General features: G+C 37.6%; 1 long non-coding RNA gene across 1 annotated transcript in view; it reads left to right on the top strand.

Moving 5' to 3' along the window:
• LOC143668073 (uncharacterized) overlaps nucleotides 1–20638 on the top strand; it is a 28964-nt gene extending 8326 nt beyond the window's left edge. Inside the window, exon 3 of the long non-coding RNA XR_013168280.1 lies at nucleotides 20561–20638. This is a non-coding gene — a long non-coding RNA (uncharacterized LOC143668073). The remainder of the gene's footprint in view (nucleotides 1–20560) is intronic.
• The last annotated feature ends 236 nt before the right edge of the window (nucleotides 20639–20874 follow it).

The following is a 20874-nucleotide window of genomic DNA, read 5'->3' as shown; positions in this document are numbered from 1 at the left end:
GAAACAACTTTTGCCAGAGTCTAGCCAACAGGAGGAAAAGGAAATACCTAAATCCAGCCCCTTCAAGACTTCAACCACCTAAGGGGTGGAAGAAACTCTAAGAGGTACTTGTGAAGGTCACAGTCCAAGGGCACAGTGTCACTGAAATACAGAAACCTACTCATAGAGGTATAGAGCACTTTCTCTCTTCCCTATCCAACCTTCATATCAATAATTCTCCTACATAAGAACTGAGTATTACAGCTCAAAAGACCAGCAAGATTCAGACCCTATCAAAGAAGGAGTCTCTAAAGAAGTCCAACAATAACAGGAGATACAAAATAAGGACCTTAAAGGAAATTTTAGCCTCTGACACCTGTAGCTATATCAAAGAGCAAACGTAGCCTAACTCCTAGCCAGATAAGCATAAAGCCATACACTAATGGCCTATTTGCCTCAGTTCCGTTTACCTGACACATCATGCCTGGCATTCAAGAAAAAATTACAAAGCACACTTAAAGCAGAAATAGTCTGAAAAGACAGGGCAAACATCAGAACCAAACGCCATGAAAGAACAGATGGGAGCATAAGCAAAAAGATGGAAACTCTAAGAAATAATCAAAAGGCAGTGCAAGAAATCAAAATACTGTAACAGAAGTGAAGATTGACTTTGATTCTTCAATGACTTTGATGAGCTCACCAGTAGACTGGATACAGTCAAGGAAAGAATCAGAGAGCTTGACAATATATCAACAGAAACTCTCCAGACTGAAAAGCAATGGCAACGAGAAAAAAAAGACTGTAAAAAGGAACAGAAAATTAAAGAACTGTGGTATCATTACAAAGGATGTAACATATTCATAGTGGGAATACCAGAAGAAGAAAAAGAGAAAGAACAGAAAAAAATATGTGGTATAATAATGGCTGAGAATTCTCAAAATTTTTTGACAAACACAAGTTCACAGATCCAGGAAACTCAGAGAACACCAAAAAGGATAAATACAAAAAAAGAAAGAAAATTTGCAAGGCATATAATATTCAAACTGCAGAAAATTAAAGACGAAGAGAAAATCTTGAAAGAAGCCAGAAGAAAGAAACACCTTTCCTATACAGAAACAAGAGTAAGAATTATATAGCACTACTCTTCAGAAACCATGCAAGTAAAGTAGAATCAAGCAAAATATAAAAGGGTCTGAGCCTTTGCCCTCAAGTAATTCACAGCCTACTGTGGAAGAATTAATTGATTTTAAACATAATAAGTAACTATTTTTATTTTGTTTCATTTTGAGTTTATTTTGGTTGTCATTTTTGTGGTGTTTTACTTAAGAAAAGTCTTTTGCATAGTAAGAAAGAAAGCTGGGAGAAACTGGAGGGTGGTCTGGAATAGCCAGACACGATGTAAGGAAGGAATAAAATATAAGGCTGTCTTAAGAATAAGATGCTTTAGGGAGAAATAAGAGTTTGAATTTAAAAAAACCACACTTGAAATTATTACTACATAATCAGATGAAGAAGTAGACAATTAGAAATATGGACAGTGGTGAATTTAGTGAAGTGAACACAGATGAATTGAAACCCTGATATGAGAAGTTAAAGTGGATAGGTCAAAATCATATTTAAGGAATTAAAAAATGAATGAGTAACCAGGATATAGAGGTTGAGTGACACAAGAGAAAGGACAGAATAGTGTCAAAGTTTTCTTTAGCTACAGAAGTCCTATGCACATTTCTTCAAGAAGGATGACTCTCTAACCTGATAATTGTTCTTTTGATTATAAAAACAGAATTCTGAGTTAAGATTGTTCCAGGAAAGAGTAGAGACCTAGAAAAATCCTCAATCTATCATTTGTTTCAGGTTCATTGACTATGTACAATGAACAGAGGGGAAAAATGAATTGCAGACCACAGGTCATTCATTCATTGCAAAGAGGAAAAAAAATAGTGCTAATCACTACAATCATTGGTGGGTCCACAGAACCACTTTGTGATAAGAATTCACTTGTCAAAATGTTTTACTAAATGTAAGTAAACCAAAGTGCAGAAAATTATGCGACAAAAAGAATAATCGGGCTTTAATAATTGAGCCTACCAGAAACCATCATTTTTTAGAAATCAAGATTTAAGGAATAGTCAGAAATTTGTTTGGTAGGGTAACGATTGGGGACCAAAAAAAATTGTAACTGCTGGCTTAGTTTTATTAGAATCGTGCTACTATAAAAGGTATTCCTGCATGTCTGCCTATGGCTAGAGCTCCAGGTAGTGCTGTTAGAATATGCGCAGTTTGTGTGCAGCTTTGAATGCTTCCAAGTTTCTTCCAATTCCTGAATTTATTAGGAGACCCTGATAACTATAGCATACATTTGTAAAAACAATAAAAAATAGCATTCTTTAAAAAAAATAGTATTTTTTTTTACTGATTTTCATATCAGTAACAGGTAGTGGTCTTCTCATACTCAACTGATAAATTTGGGGAAAAACCATTTCTGATTCTGTGTGCATATCTCACAGGAAGTAGACAGTGTCTAAATATTTATGTTTATGTGTATTCATGTATATAATGGCAGATAGGATAAGAATAGGGTATAAGTGGTAGAGAAGAAATTATTCTGTCCCTTAATCCTGATATAAAATTGCTATGTATTAAAGCCTGTTATAAAATTTCACTAACACGATATTATAATAATATGAAAATGTATGTATGTGAAAAGTAGAGGCGAATGGAAAATATACATATATAATAAAGATGGTAGGTTATCCTAAGGTTTCCTGAGATGTTGTTATATAACTTTGATAATTGAAATATATATTGTTTTAAGAAAGCAATTTGAGGAGAAATCTTGGATAGTCTCCCCTGATCTAAATGAATAAGATTCTATTTGTCTTATGTAACTGGGATGAAATTAAGACTTGTTTTTTTTAAAAAAACCAGTATAATGTCTTTGAATGGTTGAGCACTCACTCTGTTCTTTAAGCAGTTAAGGAGGAAGTTTTGAGTAATAATATTATATAAATAACTCCTAACTTACAAGTTTATAAGGTGACTAGAAGATCAAGCTAATAACCATTATGTTTCACCTTTCACCACTGTCTCTCACCTAAAGTTCATGGAGGGTGTTGTGAAAATAAATAGAGTATGCTTAAAATAGCTACAGGACACGTTATGACAACGAGTGAGGAAAACATAGAGATCAAGCCAAATAATGCTAAGAACTGTATCTCTGGGCTGGAACGTGGATGCTCAATCAGCTTATTTGGCATGCTTCATGTCCATGTCTCTATGGTACCCACTGAGGAGGAATGTGAAATGTCCAAAAACTTTCCCATATTAATCTATGCCCAGAACATAGCTATTTTTAAAGAGAGGAGCACATCCAGCTCAGCTCTGTATTCAATGAGACGCACAGATTCCAGGTTGGAAGGATGAAAGGGGTGAACACAGCACCTTAGGCCAGATGGAATTGTGCCTTCCCTGAACTCAGAACAAACAAATCCACCAATAAATAAAAGAATTCAGTGAGCTAAATGATATTGTTCTTGCCACCAAAAAAAAATCCTGATACACACATTAACTTTATCTAAAATGGGAAAGAGCAAAAATCAGTTCCTGAAGATGATACCTAAACTTTGCAAAGGCAGCACATCATAAGAATAAATATCTGGTGTCAGAAATCAAGAATCCCATATAAAGTAATAGAATATCGCAGATGCAAGTAAACAAAGACACTGGCGGACCAGGAAGCAATTTATTGTGCATTTGTCTGAGAGTCTGTTCAGTAGTATTGACAGATTTCAAAGACCAAGGCCTATGCTCTGTCATTGTTTGACATCCCGCTGCTCAGAGGCAGGCAATGTGCATTCCTCCCTAACAGTCAGCTGGAGGATCCAGACAATCTGCTCAGGCTACAGCCTGGAAGGGCTCATACTTCTTTGCTTCACTTTGCCAAAGTGACTGCAAAGAATGGTGACACATCGTGATTAGAAATAGGGCTTAGAAAAATTCTTATTTTAAAAAGTTAAAGTGTGGGAATCAGAAAGGAAATTGTTTGTTGAAACTTCTACACCAAGCCCGAAAGGACATTATGGGATTTTCTTTCCAATTGAGCAAACGGAGACTAACTTAGAATACATACAATTTGTTGATTATCTATGGGGAGCATATATGTATTCTAGAAAAAATAAGAAATCTTACCTTCTGTTTTCCACTATGTGTAACTAAAAGCTTGGTACACAGTAGGTAATTATAAAGTACTTAATAAATAAATAAAAGAATGAATTTTTGGAGTCTACTTCCTCTAAAAAAAATCTTTACAAGATTTTAAAAGTCTAATTTTCATTCCCACTTTCTTTTCCTCTCCCCAAATCCCATAGGCATGGTGCCAAATAAATAAATAAATAAAATTATGAAAACCAAAAGTTTCGATATGGAAAAACAAGAGAAACAGGATAAAATTGTAATTACAAAATAAAGAATTTGATTGATAAACTTCTGTGGTATTGTCTTTCTATTAAAATTCTGAAAATGATGCCTATTATTACATAAGTAAAAAAAACTAGGTTCTGAAAGATTTATGCCTCACTTAAAAAGATCACACATGCATAGAATAAAATATTAGCTTAAAGCCTCACATGATTACGAACTTGGCTATTCTGTTAATCTAGTGGAATAGTGTGTGTGTGTGTGTGTGTGTGTGTGTGTGTGTTTTCTTGGTTTTTGTTGACAGATGTTTCAATTATTCACTGGCTACTCTGCTCTCGTTCCTCCACTATCTTTATATAAAGTACCATTTGCATGACTTCAGATTATTTAGGTCATCTCTCAATTTAAAGTATAGTCGAAAACTAGCACCTTTTATAGTAATATTTTTTTGAAAGAGAAAATGGTCATTGAATTTTCCAGGAAGGATTATATTCAACAACCAATTACGGCCATTGTCCTTGTTATCTCAGGAACTTTTGACATCAGATGGTCTCTGATGTTTCTATTTTTCAGCTTTGTAGCATCATTTCCCCTCCCTTCCCAGTCTGTGAACAGTTAGATTGAGAAGATAAATTTTGGTCCCTACCCTGCCTTTATCTGGAGGTTGTTTTTCTAGGTTTTCCCATCTAAAAACATGGTACATTAAAGAAGAATGCAGATGACCAAAAGTAGTTTCATGGGATTCCCTCTCTCAAGAATTTTGAACTAGAGAGACTCAAAGACAGAATTAATGGCATTATTTCTTTCCAGCAGGGATACCTGGGCAGAGCTCAGTGTCAACTCTTTTGTTTATTCAACATTTCTTCCTTTTGGTATGCTTTAGTTGCTGAGAACTGGGGTATTCACACTCTTCATTTCAAAGCACATTGATCTATGCTGTGCAGGGAATAAAATCAGTGAACGTCTATGAGCAGGATAAGATTGAAATGCCTATTGGACATGCAAGGGGAGATGATAGGTTGGAAGTAGTATATACAAGTCTGGAATTCAGACTAATAGCCTGCTCTAAAAATATAAATTTGATATCCAGCCACGAAATTGTGTAAAGTCACCTAGAGAGCACATATAGATGAAAATATGATCCAAGGAGTGAGCTATAAGGTATTAGCATTTAGAGATTGAAAATATTAGAATGAGCCAACCAAGGAAATCAAAAATGACCTTCAGGTGACATAGGAGGAGAACCAAGGTGTTCCGAAACATTGTGATTCAAGGAAATACCAGAGTCATGTTGCTGATTGACTAGTAAGATAAGAACTGAGATTAATTTTGGATTAAAAATTGCAGAGATCTCTAGTGATGCTAATAAGACCTCCATTGATAGAATTGTTGTCAAAACTGTAGAGTGGATCTATCAGAAACTCAGAGAAGAGGACTTAGAGACAGTCTTAGTTTCAGCAACATTTTGAAGCTATTGCTATAAAGTAGAGAAGAGAAATGGGGCAATGGTTGGAAGGGGTTAGGTGGCTAAAAGAGGATTTTTATAAGATGACAGATATTACAGTGTGTTTTAAGATGATGGAATGAGCCAAAAGAGATTTAAAATGATGACTCAGGAGAGGGAATTCCTGGAGTGAATTCCATAAATACATGAGACAGGATGAGATCCAGAATGCAAATAGACAATATACTCATGATGTGAGGATTCAGCCATAGTGATAGAATAGAACAAAGAATTTATGGACACATATGTAAATGAAGTGAGGGGAGATGCAGTGTAGAAGAATGTGGAATTTCTTTTTTCTAGTTTCTTCATCAGTTGGTCCCTACTGCATTATCCAGACTCCTCTACCCCAACTCTTTCACCTCTCCCCACTTACTTCCAACAAGATTGTTAAGCTTCAGAATATAAAATGTCTGCACTTAAACATGGTATATTTGTCTTGCATCTCTGCCTTCCATTTTTCTGCTATATTATTGTTAGCTAGCAAACTTGTGCTTATTTTTCAGGACAGCTCATGTTTACTTTTTATGTCCCTGACTCACCCAGCGTCTTTGTTGTTTAAAAAGGCAAAGAATAAACAAACAAAAGTCCCTAATTATGTTTATGACTCTCCACTAGGCTGTGCCTAGGAAAGTACCTGTTTATTGAATTCAGTCATTTGTTGATTGCAAATACTTTTTCAATATCTACTATGGGTTGGCACTGTCCTAGGTGCTAAGAATCAGCTCAGCACTAAAGACCTTGCTTTTATTGAGCTTACCTTTTAGTGACTTACATAGAAATCAAGTCTTTCATGAAGCACCATGCCATTTTGGTAGTGTCTCAACTTTAGAATCAACATTTGCTGATAGTCTTGGTCTTGCTGTGTACTCTTTGTTGCAGGACATAACATAACGTGAAAAGTCATGTGTTTCCTTTTTTTGCTTGATAACCAAACCATAAAATGCTAAGTTTCATGCTGTGTGCCCAACAGAATTGTGAATCTTGGAACCATGGGTTTGTCACTTGAAATCCTATTAAAAAACCACCACATTTTGAGTTTTCTCCACCTCAGATTGCTGTGCATTTCTAAATGTGCCATTACAGTTACAATGGAAATTACGGGAGAGAACCTATTTCCTAAGACTAGCTGAAAATTGCCATGACTGTGTGCTGGCTTCTCTGTACTGGTGTTTTGTTTGTTTTGTTTGTTTGTCTGCAAGGACCTGGATATATGAATCAGTCTGTTTATTTTAATTAGATTCATTATCTTTTCCAAAATTGAGCTTTTATTCATGGTAGCCATTAATATTTGTAAGGAATTGTCAAATCTGAAGTGAAACTTGTGTATCATGTTTCATCTTCCCTGAAAAGAGGCAATGTATCTTTTGCAATCAACAGGATTATTTAAAACAGAGACAATTCCACTACAACAATGATCTATGATAACTAAGAAGGAAGGTCTTACACTCCTCTCTACTAAATCGCTGTGATCATTAACTTTATATCTCATTTTTGGAGGGCAACCATAATACAAGTTTGTTTTCTATTACCTGACATGGGTTTGAGAAATTAACGGAACTGTCTTCAATATAGTTTATGTAATTCAAAATATTGGGCCTACGTTGACTCCAATTTGTTCCCGGAACCCAGACAAAACTTGAGCAAAAACTTTGGAGCTGTCTGTTATTAAAGAAATGGTGAGAATTTAAGTGAGCATTGAGAATTTGTAAAGTGCAAAATAAATTTTAGGTTCACCATAGCACTATTTTATTGTCACAATGACATTTAGAATATTTATTCTAAGTAAGTCCCATTGTTCTCTTTCTTGCTTTCAGGATTTCATTGCAAGGTAATTCATCAACATGTTGGGTTACTGACTCATTTTTCACACAGCACAGCATTAGGTATTGTTCCTTCTGAGATTAATAAAGGAGAAGGATCATCTACCCAGACTCTTGTAATTTTCCCTCCATCCAGGATTATTTGAATGAAGGGGAGAATCCACACTCATATATTTCAATTAGGAGAATGGGGATCAAGACTCCACCAGATGTACATATCCTTATCCACCGAAATCTGCTACTGAGAGAATTGTCAATACTGTTCTTCTATCAGTCTTGCTCAGCTTCAAATTCCAACAGGCTTGAAGTCTTCATGTACAAGATCAAAGCATGAAGTAACTGAAGAGTTGGTGTGTGGGGAAGAAAGAGGGTGGCAACCTTCCTCCCCACCCCAAGTTCACCCCCATACTTAGGATAACCAATAGAATAGAACATCGATGCCACCCTTACATTGCCTTCCTATAGCACTTTACTTGGAGAAGAAAAATAATCCTTCAATACTCCGTATTACTAAGGAGGGTACATAGGAATTAACTAAATAAAAATTTTTGCACAACAAGTTTACTGATCAGCAATTTACTGATCAGTTTAAATTTTCTTTCAGACGAGATTTTGACACTTCAAAGCTAATAAGGGCAACCGGTTTATCAGTTTTGACAGAGTTGTTTTTACAGCCAAAGTGATTTTTCAAAAGCCAACCAAAAAGCATCTTTATGAAACAACACGGGATATACTAAGCCAATTTTGCATTGACTTGGAAAACATAAAGCAAAAAGGCATTTACATTTTCCCAAATGCATTTGAAAGCAAGAAATAAACATCATCTTCAAGCACTCTTTTTTTTTAACATGGGCAGGCACCAGGAATCGAACCTGGGTCTCCAGCGTGGCAGGCAAGAACTCTGCCTGCTGAGCCACCGTGGCCCACCCCAAGCACTTTCTTATTTGAATACCTTCTGGATTCCATATTATTCTTTATGTTTATTTTTTTAACAAGCCACATTTGCATTTCTTTAACACAGGAAAAATATATTAATATAAAATGGATAAAAACAGACAAAATCAAAACACACAACACACAAAAGCCACACACACAGTACCAGTGCAAATCTTTCCCAAACCACACCCCTAGATTTTAAAACCTTTATTACAAATCCCCAAAGATTAGGCTATATTATAGAGGTCCCAGCATTGAATCAAAAAAATAAGAATAAGAGACCTTTCTTCAAAAGGTCTGTACCCAGGTAGTGGGTGACAGAATGAGGGACATACACGCCATCACTCCAACATCAAAAACAAAGCATAATGCAAAGGGTTTCAGTGACTATCAGGGATTCTAGAATACTATCGTGTATGTTCATCCCTCACCCACTTAAATATTTTAAAGTTGATTTTAAAAAGGATAAAAAGTGCACGGAACAAAAAAAATGCACAGACACTTTCATAAAGCACAGACACATTACTGTACAAGTCATTTCATTAGGGACTTGGAAAAGACAGTGAAACAATTAAGCTACATGCTCTTGAGCTGTGGTCCCCGGCCAGAACTGGGGCCAAGATGCAACCCAGCAGCAGGAGTTGCCTAATCTCCCATTCTCCAAGACTTTGCACCACCCCATTCTCAACAGGAAGTGACTTGGGGTTCTCCGGGGCCTCAGGCACTGATTTCCAGCAACCAGTCTCATGGCCTGAAAATAGCACCCAGCCATCTCCCTACATTCCTCCAACAGCATGTGCCTGGTGATCTTCAAGGTGGGGCCTTTGGAGGTTTTGGCCTCAGTTCTCTGACTGCAAGAAGCTGGGCATATCTAATGGAGAGGAACTTTTTGAAGAATGCAGGAGGCTCCAAGACAGGAAAGCAGTTCTTGGGCACTCACCAAGATGGAACCTGAAGCAAGAGAATGGCCAAGAAAGACTAGTGGATTCAGTCCCAAATGTCTCATTACGCTCCTAATGTCACTACATCCTGTATCTTTCTGTTGTACATTGTTCTAGCACCTTACACCTAGTAGGTATTCAGCAAATGTTTGTTGAATGACTTTAATGGGTATGTATGTGGTGCTGCCTGTCCATCTCCTCCTCTGAACAGTGAGGTCTTTGAGGCTTCATCTCCAGTCCCAGTTCCCAACCCTGTGTATATGCTGACTACTGGGTGTTGAGTGATGGTAATTTGTTTTGCCTTGGAAACAGCCCAAAGTTAACCACTATCTTGAACCCTAAGTTAAACCATGGACTATGGTTTCTAGTACAATTACTAAAATGTGTTTTCATCAATGCTAACTAATGTACCACACCAATGAAGGTGTTGATAATAGGGCAGTACATGGCAATTCTATATTTTATGCATGATTGTTCTATAACCCTGTAACTTCTCAAATAGAAAAGCAAAAGAAAAGCAGAGATTAGAAAATTATGTTTTGTACTATAGAGATTTTTAATATGCAAATACAATGAAGTCTCATCATGTGCTCTGTTGTACTCAAACCCAATTTTGCCTGAATGTAGCAAAATTGGACATACTATTTTAATTTGGTTTCCTTTTAATAATTGGTACAAGAAGAAAATTTATATTTTCTTTGGATTTATATAGCTACCTTGCGTAATTTTCTTCTCTCATGAAAACACAAGCACCTGATCTATATTTGTTTCCAGTTCTATCCCTGTACCCCTTAGTAGACTCAGACTTTTTTCTGAAAATCAAATGCTCCCCTGCTTCTCTTCTGAAAGATTAAGTTCTGAACTGCTAATAAGCTGGTGGTAATGATAACCAATGTTTCAGGAACTAAAGCTAAAATGCAATATGCCTGCAATTTCCTATTGGGGTAGAAGAGGTCTGTTTCTCTTTCCAGCTGCTTTGCTTTCCTCTTTTCTTTTCAGCATCAGCATCAGTTTTCTCCTGTTTTGTTTCACTGTTGGGATCCAGCCAGACTTCATCATTTCCTGACTACACAGCGATCCATACCAGACCTTGTAATCAGCTACTCTGCTGTGAATCCTTCTCCTCTGCTCTTTGCCTCGGGCTCAGGAGACCTTAGGATTGGAAAACCATGGTTCATTTCCATCATTTTTTCTCTCATTTCCATCCCTTCACATAGTCCCACATTAATATCAATAATGACATTCTTACATTGTACAGATATGGAAAGAAAAAGAAGACTTGTGGGTACTGAAAGGTGCCCACCTCACAAAGTGGTCCTAACAACTAGCTTTGCGGAGTGTGTAAAATTGTGATTTCCTCAAAAATGTGTAATAGCTTTTGTAATAAATATTTTGTTCAAAGTACTACAGCTTAAGCTCACCTGATGCATGTGTCACAAAATGTATCATAAAGTTCATCACAGCTAATTGCATGTTCATTATAAAATCTAACCCATATAACTTCTATTGGTTCAAATTTTGTTCTTTAAACAGATTCAGGGTTACCTTTCTCAGCATTTCACATGGATTGTAATGGAGATTGTGCCCTTTGGAGTCAGAAATGTAGATGTAATAGATGCTAACCGTATCAGCTTTTAATCTACAAAAGTCACTTCATTGTCTTCTATAACATGGAATGCACCAAGGAAAGGCTAACCACCTTCTAAATCCAGGATACTAAGAAGACACTATAATTAAATCATTTTAAGAATTCCCCCAGTACTATTAGATAAATTAACTCACTAACTTGACTATGACAAGGATATATGCTATGCCAAAGGCATTCAATTCTCCATTGGTCAGGAAAAATACAATACTGACATTGTTAGCAATTTAACACAGTAAGAAGAGTCTTTATAATAGATCAATTATTATTGAATATAAATATATAATCATTAATAATAAATAAATGGCACTATAACACCCTCTATTCTTCTCATGAGGTACCTCTTAATTCTAGGAAAGCTTTGTAAGGCCACATGCAACCATTGGGAGTAAAGCTAAAATGTGGTCATTTCATTAAATGAAATGACATTTAAGAATTCTCAACTAAACCTGATTTAGGATTCACACTGAAGTCCACTGGGGATGAAAATATGCATTTTCTTCTTCAATTCACTAAATTAGAGTAGTCTGTTATTCTGGGCAGTTTCAGAACTGGGGAGAAACCTAACACAAACATTTCTGGATGTTGTCATCAACAATTCACAAGAAAAATAAAGCCAGGAAATTCGTTGATTGAACAATAGCTATGTATATTTCTATCAAAACTATCTAAATAATCTTGCATGTTTGGAAGATATCCTATATAAATAAAAGCTTTCTGTAGGAAAATAAATAAATTTTACTGTAATACCTGGCAATACACTCTGGCATGTGGTGGTTTTAAATTAAATTCAAAGTTATTTATCAAGGTCTTCATTGTCTAAAATTAGTAACCACTTCAATAGAAATCAAATTCATGCTAGGCTGTTCAGTTTAACTCTAATTTTTGTTGGTAAAATACTTTCAAATTTTAATATTTAGATTGCCAAAGAAAGATCTAATATGTTCAGTCTATAGGGATATATCTACATGTTCCTGGTCTAGTATCCAGAGTATCAACTTTTAAGTTAATGACAGTTTTAATTCTATGCCGAATGCTATAAACTGTGTGGATATTTCATAGGTTCTCACTGGCTTGGCTATGACAAGTATATACACTATGTCCAAGGTATTAACTTCTCCATTGGTCAGTAGTCAATCTAGTTCATTACCTGTGTAGTAGAAATGGTTTGGCAATCCATCCATCCCAGACTGGGATAAATTAACCAACTTGAACATCTAATTTCCAGAGTGTCTACAGTGTTCAAGGCTCTTCACTAAGTGTTAGAAGGAAATGCAAAGAAGAATTATGCATGATCATGCTCATATAGTTATCTTGATACACATATTTCATCTAAAATTAGGAAGAAACTTTCATCTACCCAACTATTTGGATTGTTCTTAAATTAAACTACCAAAAACTCCTTGAAGAAAAATTGCTTTGGTAATATATTCACCTACATGGTACAAGTCTCATGCTATAGCAAAGTCAGATTGTGACCATCATTGGACAATGAGTATTTTCATTTCCTGATCTTTACTGAAACAAAGAAATATGGAAGAAAGCAACTGGAAAGTTGGGGTCATAAAGTTAGTCAATGTTTATTATGCACCTGCTATAGATAAATCTTTAAAATGATAGCTTTAGTAGGAAACAAAGCTGTAAAACAAAAAGAGGAAGAGTGGGAAATGAATTGGAAAAGGGTCTTCGAAGGATAATGGAGGCTTCGAGCTTAAGAACCATGAAGAAATTGTCACAACTGAAGCTCATTGGTTCAGTTCACGAAAACTGCCAGAATGCAATATACAAGAAATGGGTTGGCTTTTACAATGGGGATTTATTAGTTTACAAATTTACGGTTTTAACACCATGAAAGTGTCCCAATTAAGGCATTAACAGGACAAGCCCCTGAAGAAAAGCCGCTGGCATCAAGAGTTCCTCTGTCAGATGGCAAGGCATCTGCTGGTCCTTAGCTCCCAAATTTCACTGCTTTCAGGTTCTGGCATCATTGGTTCTTTCAGCTTCTCTGGGTCTTTGCTTGCTTCTCTAAGGTTTTCCTCTCTAAGCTCTCTCTGGGCCTTTTCTCTCTAATCTCTCTCTAAACTTCTTTGACATTTCTTCTCCACTTGGAAAGGCCTAGTGGAAGCCACCAGAACTGCCCTTACCTAGCAAAATAGTAAATCGGAAGCAATAGTGGATTCCTGGAGGCATTTTAGAGATTAGCGGCACTCTTAATAACTCGGATGCAGGGGTGGAGATTCCCATCACATCCCCATTCAACTCTCCTATTTGGCTTATGCAGAAAACAGATGTGTCTTGGAGGATGACAGTGAATTATCATAAACTTAACTAGGCGGTGACTCCAATTGCAGCTGCTGTTCCAGATGTGGTGTCATTGCATGAGTAAATCAATACATCCCCTGGTACCTGGTAGGGAGCTGTTGATCTGGCAAATGCTTTTTTCTCAATTGCTGTCAGTAAGGACTACCAAAAACTGTTTTCTTTTAGCTGGCAAGGCCAATGGTATACTTTTACTGTCCTACCTCAGGGGTATCTCAACTCTCTAGTCCTACCTCATAATCTTGTCCATAAGGAAGTTTATCATTTCTCCCTCCCAAAAGACATCACACTGGTCCATTATATTAATGATGTCATGTTGACTGGACCTAGTGAGCAAGAAGTAGCAACTACTCTATATTTATGGTAAGGCACTTGCATGTCAGAGAATGAGAAATAAATTCAACAAAAAAGCAGGGGCCTTCCACCTCAGTAAAATTTCTAGGTGTACCATGTTGTAGAGCATGTTGAGATATCCACTCTAAGATTAAGTTTAATAAGCTGCTGCATCTGGCCCCTCCTATGACCAAAAAAGAGGTGCAATACCTACTTAGCCACTTTGGATTTTGGAGACAGCACATTCCTCATTTGAGTGTGCCACTCTGACCCATTCACAAAGGAACAAAAAAAGCTTCTAGTTTTGAATGTGGACCAGAGCAAGAGGTGGCTCTGTGATAGGTTCAGGCTGATGTACAAACTGCTCTGCCAATTATGATCCAGCAGATACAATGGTGTTGTGTCAGTGGCAAGTAGGGATACTGTATGGAGCCTTTGGTAGGCCCCTATAGGAGAATCATAATACAGACACTGAGGATTTGGGAGCAAAACCTTGCCAGCCTCTACAGATAACTATTCTTCTTTTGAGAAACAGCTTTTGGTCTTCTATTGGGTCTTGGTAGAGACTGAGCATTTAACCAGGGCCACCAAGTTACCATGAGACCTGAGTTGCCTATCATGAGCTGGGTGTTGTCTGACCCACCAAGCCATAAAGTTGGATGCGCACCGGCACTCTATCATAAAATGGAAATGGTATATGGGATATAGAGCTCAAGAGGGTCCTGAAGGCAGAAGTATGTTAAGTGAGACAGTGGCCCAAATGCCCATGGTCCCCCCTCTTGCCACATTACTTTATCTTTCCCAGACCAGAGTTATGGCCCTGTGGCAGTTAGATTCTGGTGTCAACTTGGCTAGGTGAAGGTGCTTAGTTCTATTGCTGTGGACATGAGCCAATGGCATGTGAACCTCATCTGTTGTTGATTACATTTGCAGTCAGCTAGGAGGTGTGCCTGCTGCAATGAATGCTGTTTGATTTAATTGGCTGGTGCTTGATTGAGAGATTCAACATAGCACAGCCCAAGCAGCTCAGCATACCTCATCTCAGCACTGGCAGCTCAGCCCAGGCCTTTGGAGATGCAGAAAGAAATCACCCCAGGGAAAGTTGTTGGAACCCAGAGGTCTGGAGAGAAGGCCAGCAGAGATCACCCTATGCCTTCCCACGTAACTGAAAGAACCTCAGTTGAAAGTTAGCTGCCTTTCCTCTGAAGAATGAATAAAATAAATCCCATTTTACTAAAAGCCAATCCATCTCTGGTGTGTTGCATTCCAGCAGCAAGCAAACTAGAACAAGCCCCTTGGGGAATTCTTTACAATCAACTGACTGAGGAAGAGAATACTTGGGCCTGGTTTATAGATGGCTCTGCGCAGTATGCAGATTACCACCAGAAAGTAGACAGCTGCTATACTGAAGCCCCTTTCTGGGATGTCCCTGAAAGACAGTGGTGAGGGAAAATCCTCCCAGTGGCTGGAACTTCAAGCAGTGCACCTGGTTGTTTGTTCTGCTTGAAAGGAGAACTGGCCAGAGTTGTTTTGTATATGGGTGGGCTATTTGCTATTTCTTTGGCTGGATGGTCAAGGACCTAGAAGGATCATAATTGGAAAATTGGTGACAAAGAGGTCTAAGAAAGAGGGCTGTACATAGACCTTTCTGAGTTGGAAAAAAAAAATGAAGATATTTGTGTCCCATGTGAATGCACACCAGAGAGTGACTTCAGCAGAGGAAAGTTTTAATAATCAAATGGATAAGATGACCCGTTCTGTGTATACCAGTCAGCCTCTTTCCCCAGCCACTCACTCTTCTCATTGCCCGATGGGCTCATGAACAAAGTGGTTATGGTGGCAAGGATGGAGGTTATTCATGGACTCAGCAACAAGGACTCACACTCACCAAAGTTGACCTGGCAACACCCACTGCTCAGTGCCCAATCTGCCAGCAGCAGAGACCCACACTCAGTCCCTGTTATGGTGCCAATCTCCAAAGTGATCAACCTACTACCTAGGGGCAGATTGATAGCATTGAACCACTTCCATCATGGAAGGGGCAGTGATTTCTTCTAACTGGAATAGACACATACTCCGGATATGGGATTGCCTTCCCTTCATGCAATGCCTCTGCCAAAACTGCCATCTTTGGACTTACAGAATGTCTTAGCCAGTGTCATGGCAATCCACACAGCATTGCTGCTGATCAAGGAACCAACTTCACAGCAAATGTAGTGTGGGAATAAGCACATGATCAGAGAATTCTCATCTTACCATGTTGCCCATCATCCTGAGACAGCTGGATTGATAACACAGTGGGAAGGCTTTTGAAGACTCAATAATGGTGCCAATACCTTGCAGATCTGGAACAATGTTCTCCAGGAGACTGTGTATGCCCCAAATCAGAATCTGCTCTATCATGCTCTTTTTCCCACAGCCAGGATTCAAAGGTCCAGGAATGAAGCGGTAGAAATGAGAGTGGCACCACTCACTATCATCCCTAGTGATTCACTAGAAAAAAATTTGCATACTGTCCCTAAAACTTTAAGCCCTGCTGATCTAGAGGTCATAGTTCCAAAAGGAGGGGTGCTTTCACCAGTAGACACAACAACTATTCCACTGAACTGTAAGTTAAGACTGTCACCTGGCCAGTTTGGGCTTCTCATGCCTCTGAATCAAGAGGCGAAAAAGGGAATTACTGTATTGGCTGGGGTGACTGATTCTGACTAGCAAGGGGAAATAGGACTACAACTCTATAATGGAGGTTAAAGTAATGTTTCCTGGAAAACAGGAGATCTCCTAGAGTGTCTCTTAGTACTACCACTCCTTCTGATTAAAGTTAATGGAAAAGTACAACAACCCAATCCAGGCAGGACTACTAATGACACAAAAACTTGAGGGATGAAGGTTTGGGTTTTCCTAGGAGACAAAGAACCACAGCCAGCTAAGGTACTTGCTGAGGGTAAAGGGAGCAGGGAATGGATAGTAAAAGAAGGTAGTGGTAAATATGAACTACAACCACATGACCAGTTACAAAATGAGGATTGTAATCATACGAATATTTCTTCCTTGTTTTGTTATGAGCATGTTTGTTTTTGTACAATAAGGCAAATATCTTTATTTTCTTCTCTATCTTATCCCCTTATCGTATGACATAAGTTGTATTATTCATGTTGTAATATTTAAGTTGTAAAGTATCAAGTTTAAGAGTGAATATTACCCAAGGACTTGCACCTATTCTGGAAATATTTAGTGTGTTTCTCCAGGTAGGTGTACACAGGACAATTGAGTCTTGTCAGGAGAAAATGTGTCCATTATTGTTTTCCTTTAGAGATTAAGCATGGTTTAAGTTGCTGTCAGCCAGGTTGGTGACAAAGAGTCCTGAGGAAGAAGGATGTGCATAGACCTTTCTGAGTGGCAAAAAAAAAAAAAAAAAAAAGCCTGAAGATATTGGCATCCCCTGTTAATACTTGGGAGATGTGGCCTGTGATGGTTAGGTTAATGTGCCAACTTGGCCAGGTGATGGCTCAGTTGTCTGCTTAAGCTAGCGCGGGCCTAACTATGAGGCAAATCATCAGTAAGTTGATTGCATTTATGGCTGATCACATCTAAAATCAACTGAAGATTGTGTCTTCAGCAATGAGACATGTAATACAATCAGTTAAAGGTTTTAAAAGGAGAAGTGATGACTTCACCAATCAGAAGAGAGAATTTTTGTCTCTACTTAAGCCAGGGAGCTTCTCCTGGGAAATGCATCAAAAACTTTCACTGGAGTAGCCAACCTGCAGCCTGCCCTATGGAATTTGGACTGGACTGTGCAAACGCCACAGCTGCATGAAACACTTTTATAAAATCTTTCATTTGCAAATATCTCCTTTTGTTCCATTTCCCTGAAGAACTCTGACTAATACAGCCATGGAATTAAAAACAGAATAGTTTCCAGTCTAGATATTGCTGTTATGGTAGGGAAAGAGAAAATAAATAACCTAACTGAGGAAGGGCATCAGGCTGGCATTCAAGTGGACAGAATACAATTAAGAGCTACTTAGGCAGGAGGTAAGGGGCTGATAGGCAGATTGGAAGAAAGAGAGGAATTGCTGAGTCTTGAGGAACAAAGTTAAATAAAGAAGTATAGAATAGGATAAGATGCTGTCATATTTAAAGAACACAACTGGAAAATAATAAACATGTAATAACAGCAAACAAACCTGCCATCTATAGAGCATACAAATGCATCAGATGTGCATTGTGTTAAATATGTTTTCTTTATTAATGAAAACTCTTTTTAAAACATAAAAGGCATGAGGCAGCCACGGTGGTTCAGCAGGCATAGTTCTGACAAGCCATGCTGGAGACCCAGGTTTGATTCCTGGTGCCTGCCCATGCCAAAAAAAAAAAAAAAAACCCATAAAAGACAGAAACCCTTTGAAGACAGGTAAGTAAGCACTAGCTTCACATGCAAATATCTGTTAATCATATTCTGTGCCACTGAAACCTTCATCAACAAACCTTTTAATAAACAGAGTAGTACTCAATGTATTTGGCCCACTGCTAACTCATTCTACATAATTTATCTGAACTGAGGTTTGAGACAAGACTCAATTCATGGTTCATACAAGAAATTCTACATTTCAAGGTGCAGCTAGTCCTTTCCAAAGTATCCCAGTGCAAGATGCAGAACATTCCTGAGGGATTATACAACTGGTCCTCAGTCAGATGTCACAGGACTTCTACCACCCGAGGCAATAATCTTCCTGAAATGCACATAATGGAACAATTAATTACTATTATACATTGTGCACATGTAAAAATAAAATAAAGGCAAAAAGTTCATGTGTGTGTGTGCTTACTTGGGTTAATGGAACGGTTATAACCCCACTGGCCTTCAGTCAGGAAGAATCAAATATGCCCAGCGTCTCAGAGCAGCCACGTAATTCACATGACAATGGCATAAATATAATTAACTTCCTTGATGTGGTGGTATGTTGACATATGTCATAAAATCCTTAAACCACAGTGAATATCTTAAAAATTATTTGTATTGCCTTGCTTAATCAAACTCTGAGTCTCATTTATTTGACATTTAGAGGTACACAAAATCCAAGTGAAGTATCGGTACTAAACACATTATTTCTATAGTGAGAGCAAATATTAAATTGTTACAAAGCTTCCAGGATTTTCTTCTTGCCTTTAAAGCTGATGAGTGTTCTCTTTAAATGTATTAGGTCTGCAAAAAATTAAAGCAGAAACCTTTATCCAGACATGATTCCAGTAAAGCTAACAGAAAGTGGCAAGATAGGCCAAATGTTGAATTTCCATTTATATTTATATTCAGCAGTAGGTTTGATTAGAAGTCATAAATAGTCCCTTTTTCAGCAGCAAACATACACACACACACAAACGCATATGTATATGCACAAACACAGCAGAATGGGTAGTTCTTTTTTCTTTACTGTAAAGGATGCTTTCTTTAGATATGTATCTGCCTTACCTGCACACAATGTTTCTGCCAAAACTACCATAAATGAGTAAAGAGAATGCCTTATTTACTGACATGGTGTTCCACACAGCATTACTTCTGACCAAAGAAATCATTTCACAGAAACTTAAATGTGATAATGTGTTCCTGCTCATGAAATTCACTGGTCTTACCATAGTTCCCTTCATCCTGAAGCAACTGACTTGACAACAGTGGAATGGCCCTTTGAAGACTCAGTTATGGGACCAAATAGGTGACAACATCTGGCAGAGCTGGAGCAATGTCCCCCAGGAAGAGGTGTATGCTCTAAATTAGCATCCAGTATATGGTAATATGATGCTAGGTCTCCCTAGCCAGGATTCATTGGTGTGGAAATCAAAATGTGGAAGTGATATTGGTTTCTTTTTTTATTACCCCTAGTGATCCACTAGCAAAAATTTTGCTTCACATTCTATAATTTTGGGTTCTGCTGGTCTGGAGATCTTTAGTTCCAAAGGGATGAATGCAAAAAAAAATAGAAGATAAAAAATGAAAAAGAAGACAAAGGGAGGAATGCTTCCACCAAAGGAAACAATGATTCCACTGAGCAGAAAATTGAGATTGTTACCTGAACCTTTTGACCTTTCTTAGCACTTAATTAACCAGCAAAGGAAGGGATTAGTCTGCTGGATGGGTTGGTTGGTCTAGACTAGCAAGGTAAAATTGGATTGGCACTGTACAACGAGGGTAAGAAGGAATATTTCTGAAATTCAGTAGATCCTATAGGATATTTCTTAATATTTCCATATTGTATGATTAAAATCAATAGAAAACTACAAAACTGGGCTTCTAATAGTCTAGACACTTTAGGAATAAATTTTGGGGTCATCTTAAAAGGCAAGGAATCACAACCGGCTAACATATTTGCTAACAGGAAAAGAATACAGAATGGGTAGTAGAAGGTAGTAATGACCAGTTCCATTCATCTAACTATTTGCATAAATGAAGACTTTAATAGTTATGGGTATTTCATATATATATATATATATATATATATATACACACACACACACACACACACGTATATATATATATAATGTGCATATATTTTGATACATGTCTATAGATTTATTTTATATATACCAAATATTTGCTTCCCTCCCCCCATCCCCTTATCATCTAGCATAAAATGTGCTAATTTATATCTCAATATTTATGTTACAGGATGTCAAAGGAGGTATGTGAATCAGCTAGAAAAATTATCATGAAACATGACCCAAAGACAAAAAAGGGACTTTGTATCCTTTTCTGGGGAAATGGTTAGAGTGTTACTGGTTTTACTTGGGATAGTTTTATCATATTAGGCAGAAGCATGACTCTGTTATTCCTTAAACTGTGATTAAGTTTGATGAAAGGAATTGTATATAGATGCCAAGTAGACAAAGGGTGGTTTTTGGTGGCTTTGAAATATGTCAGTTTGCTGGGCAATTACAGTTCCCCCAATTCTCTTTCCTGTATATATTTGGTGAAGGTGTTCC

This window comes from Tamandua tetradactyla, chromosome 24, assembly GCF_023851605.1.
Source record: "Tamandua tetradactyla isolate mTamTet1 chromosome 24, mTamTet1.pri, whole genome shotgun sequence".
NCBI classification, from domain to species: domain Eukaryota; kingdom Metazoa; phylum Chordata; class Mammalia; order Pilosa; family Myrmecophagidae; genus Tamandua; species Tamandua tetradactyla.
This window is presented reverse-complemented; position numbering and strand designations above follow the sequence as displayed.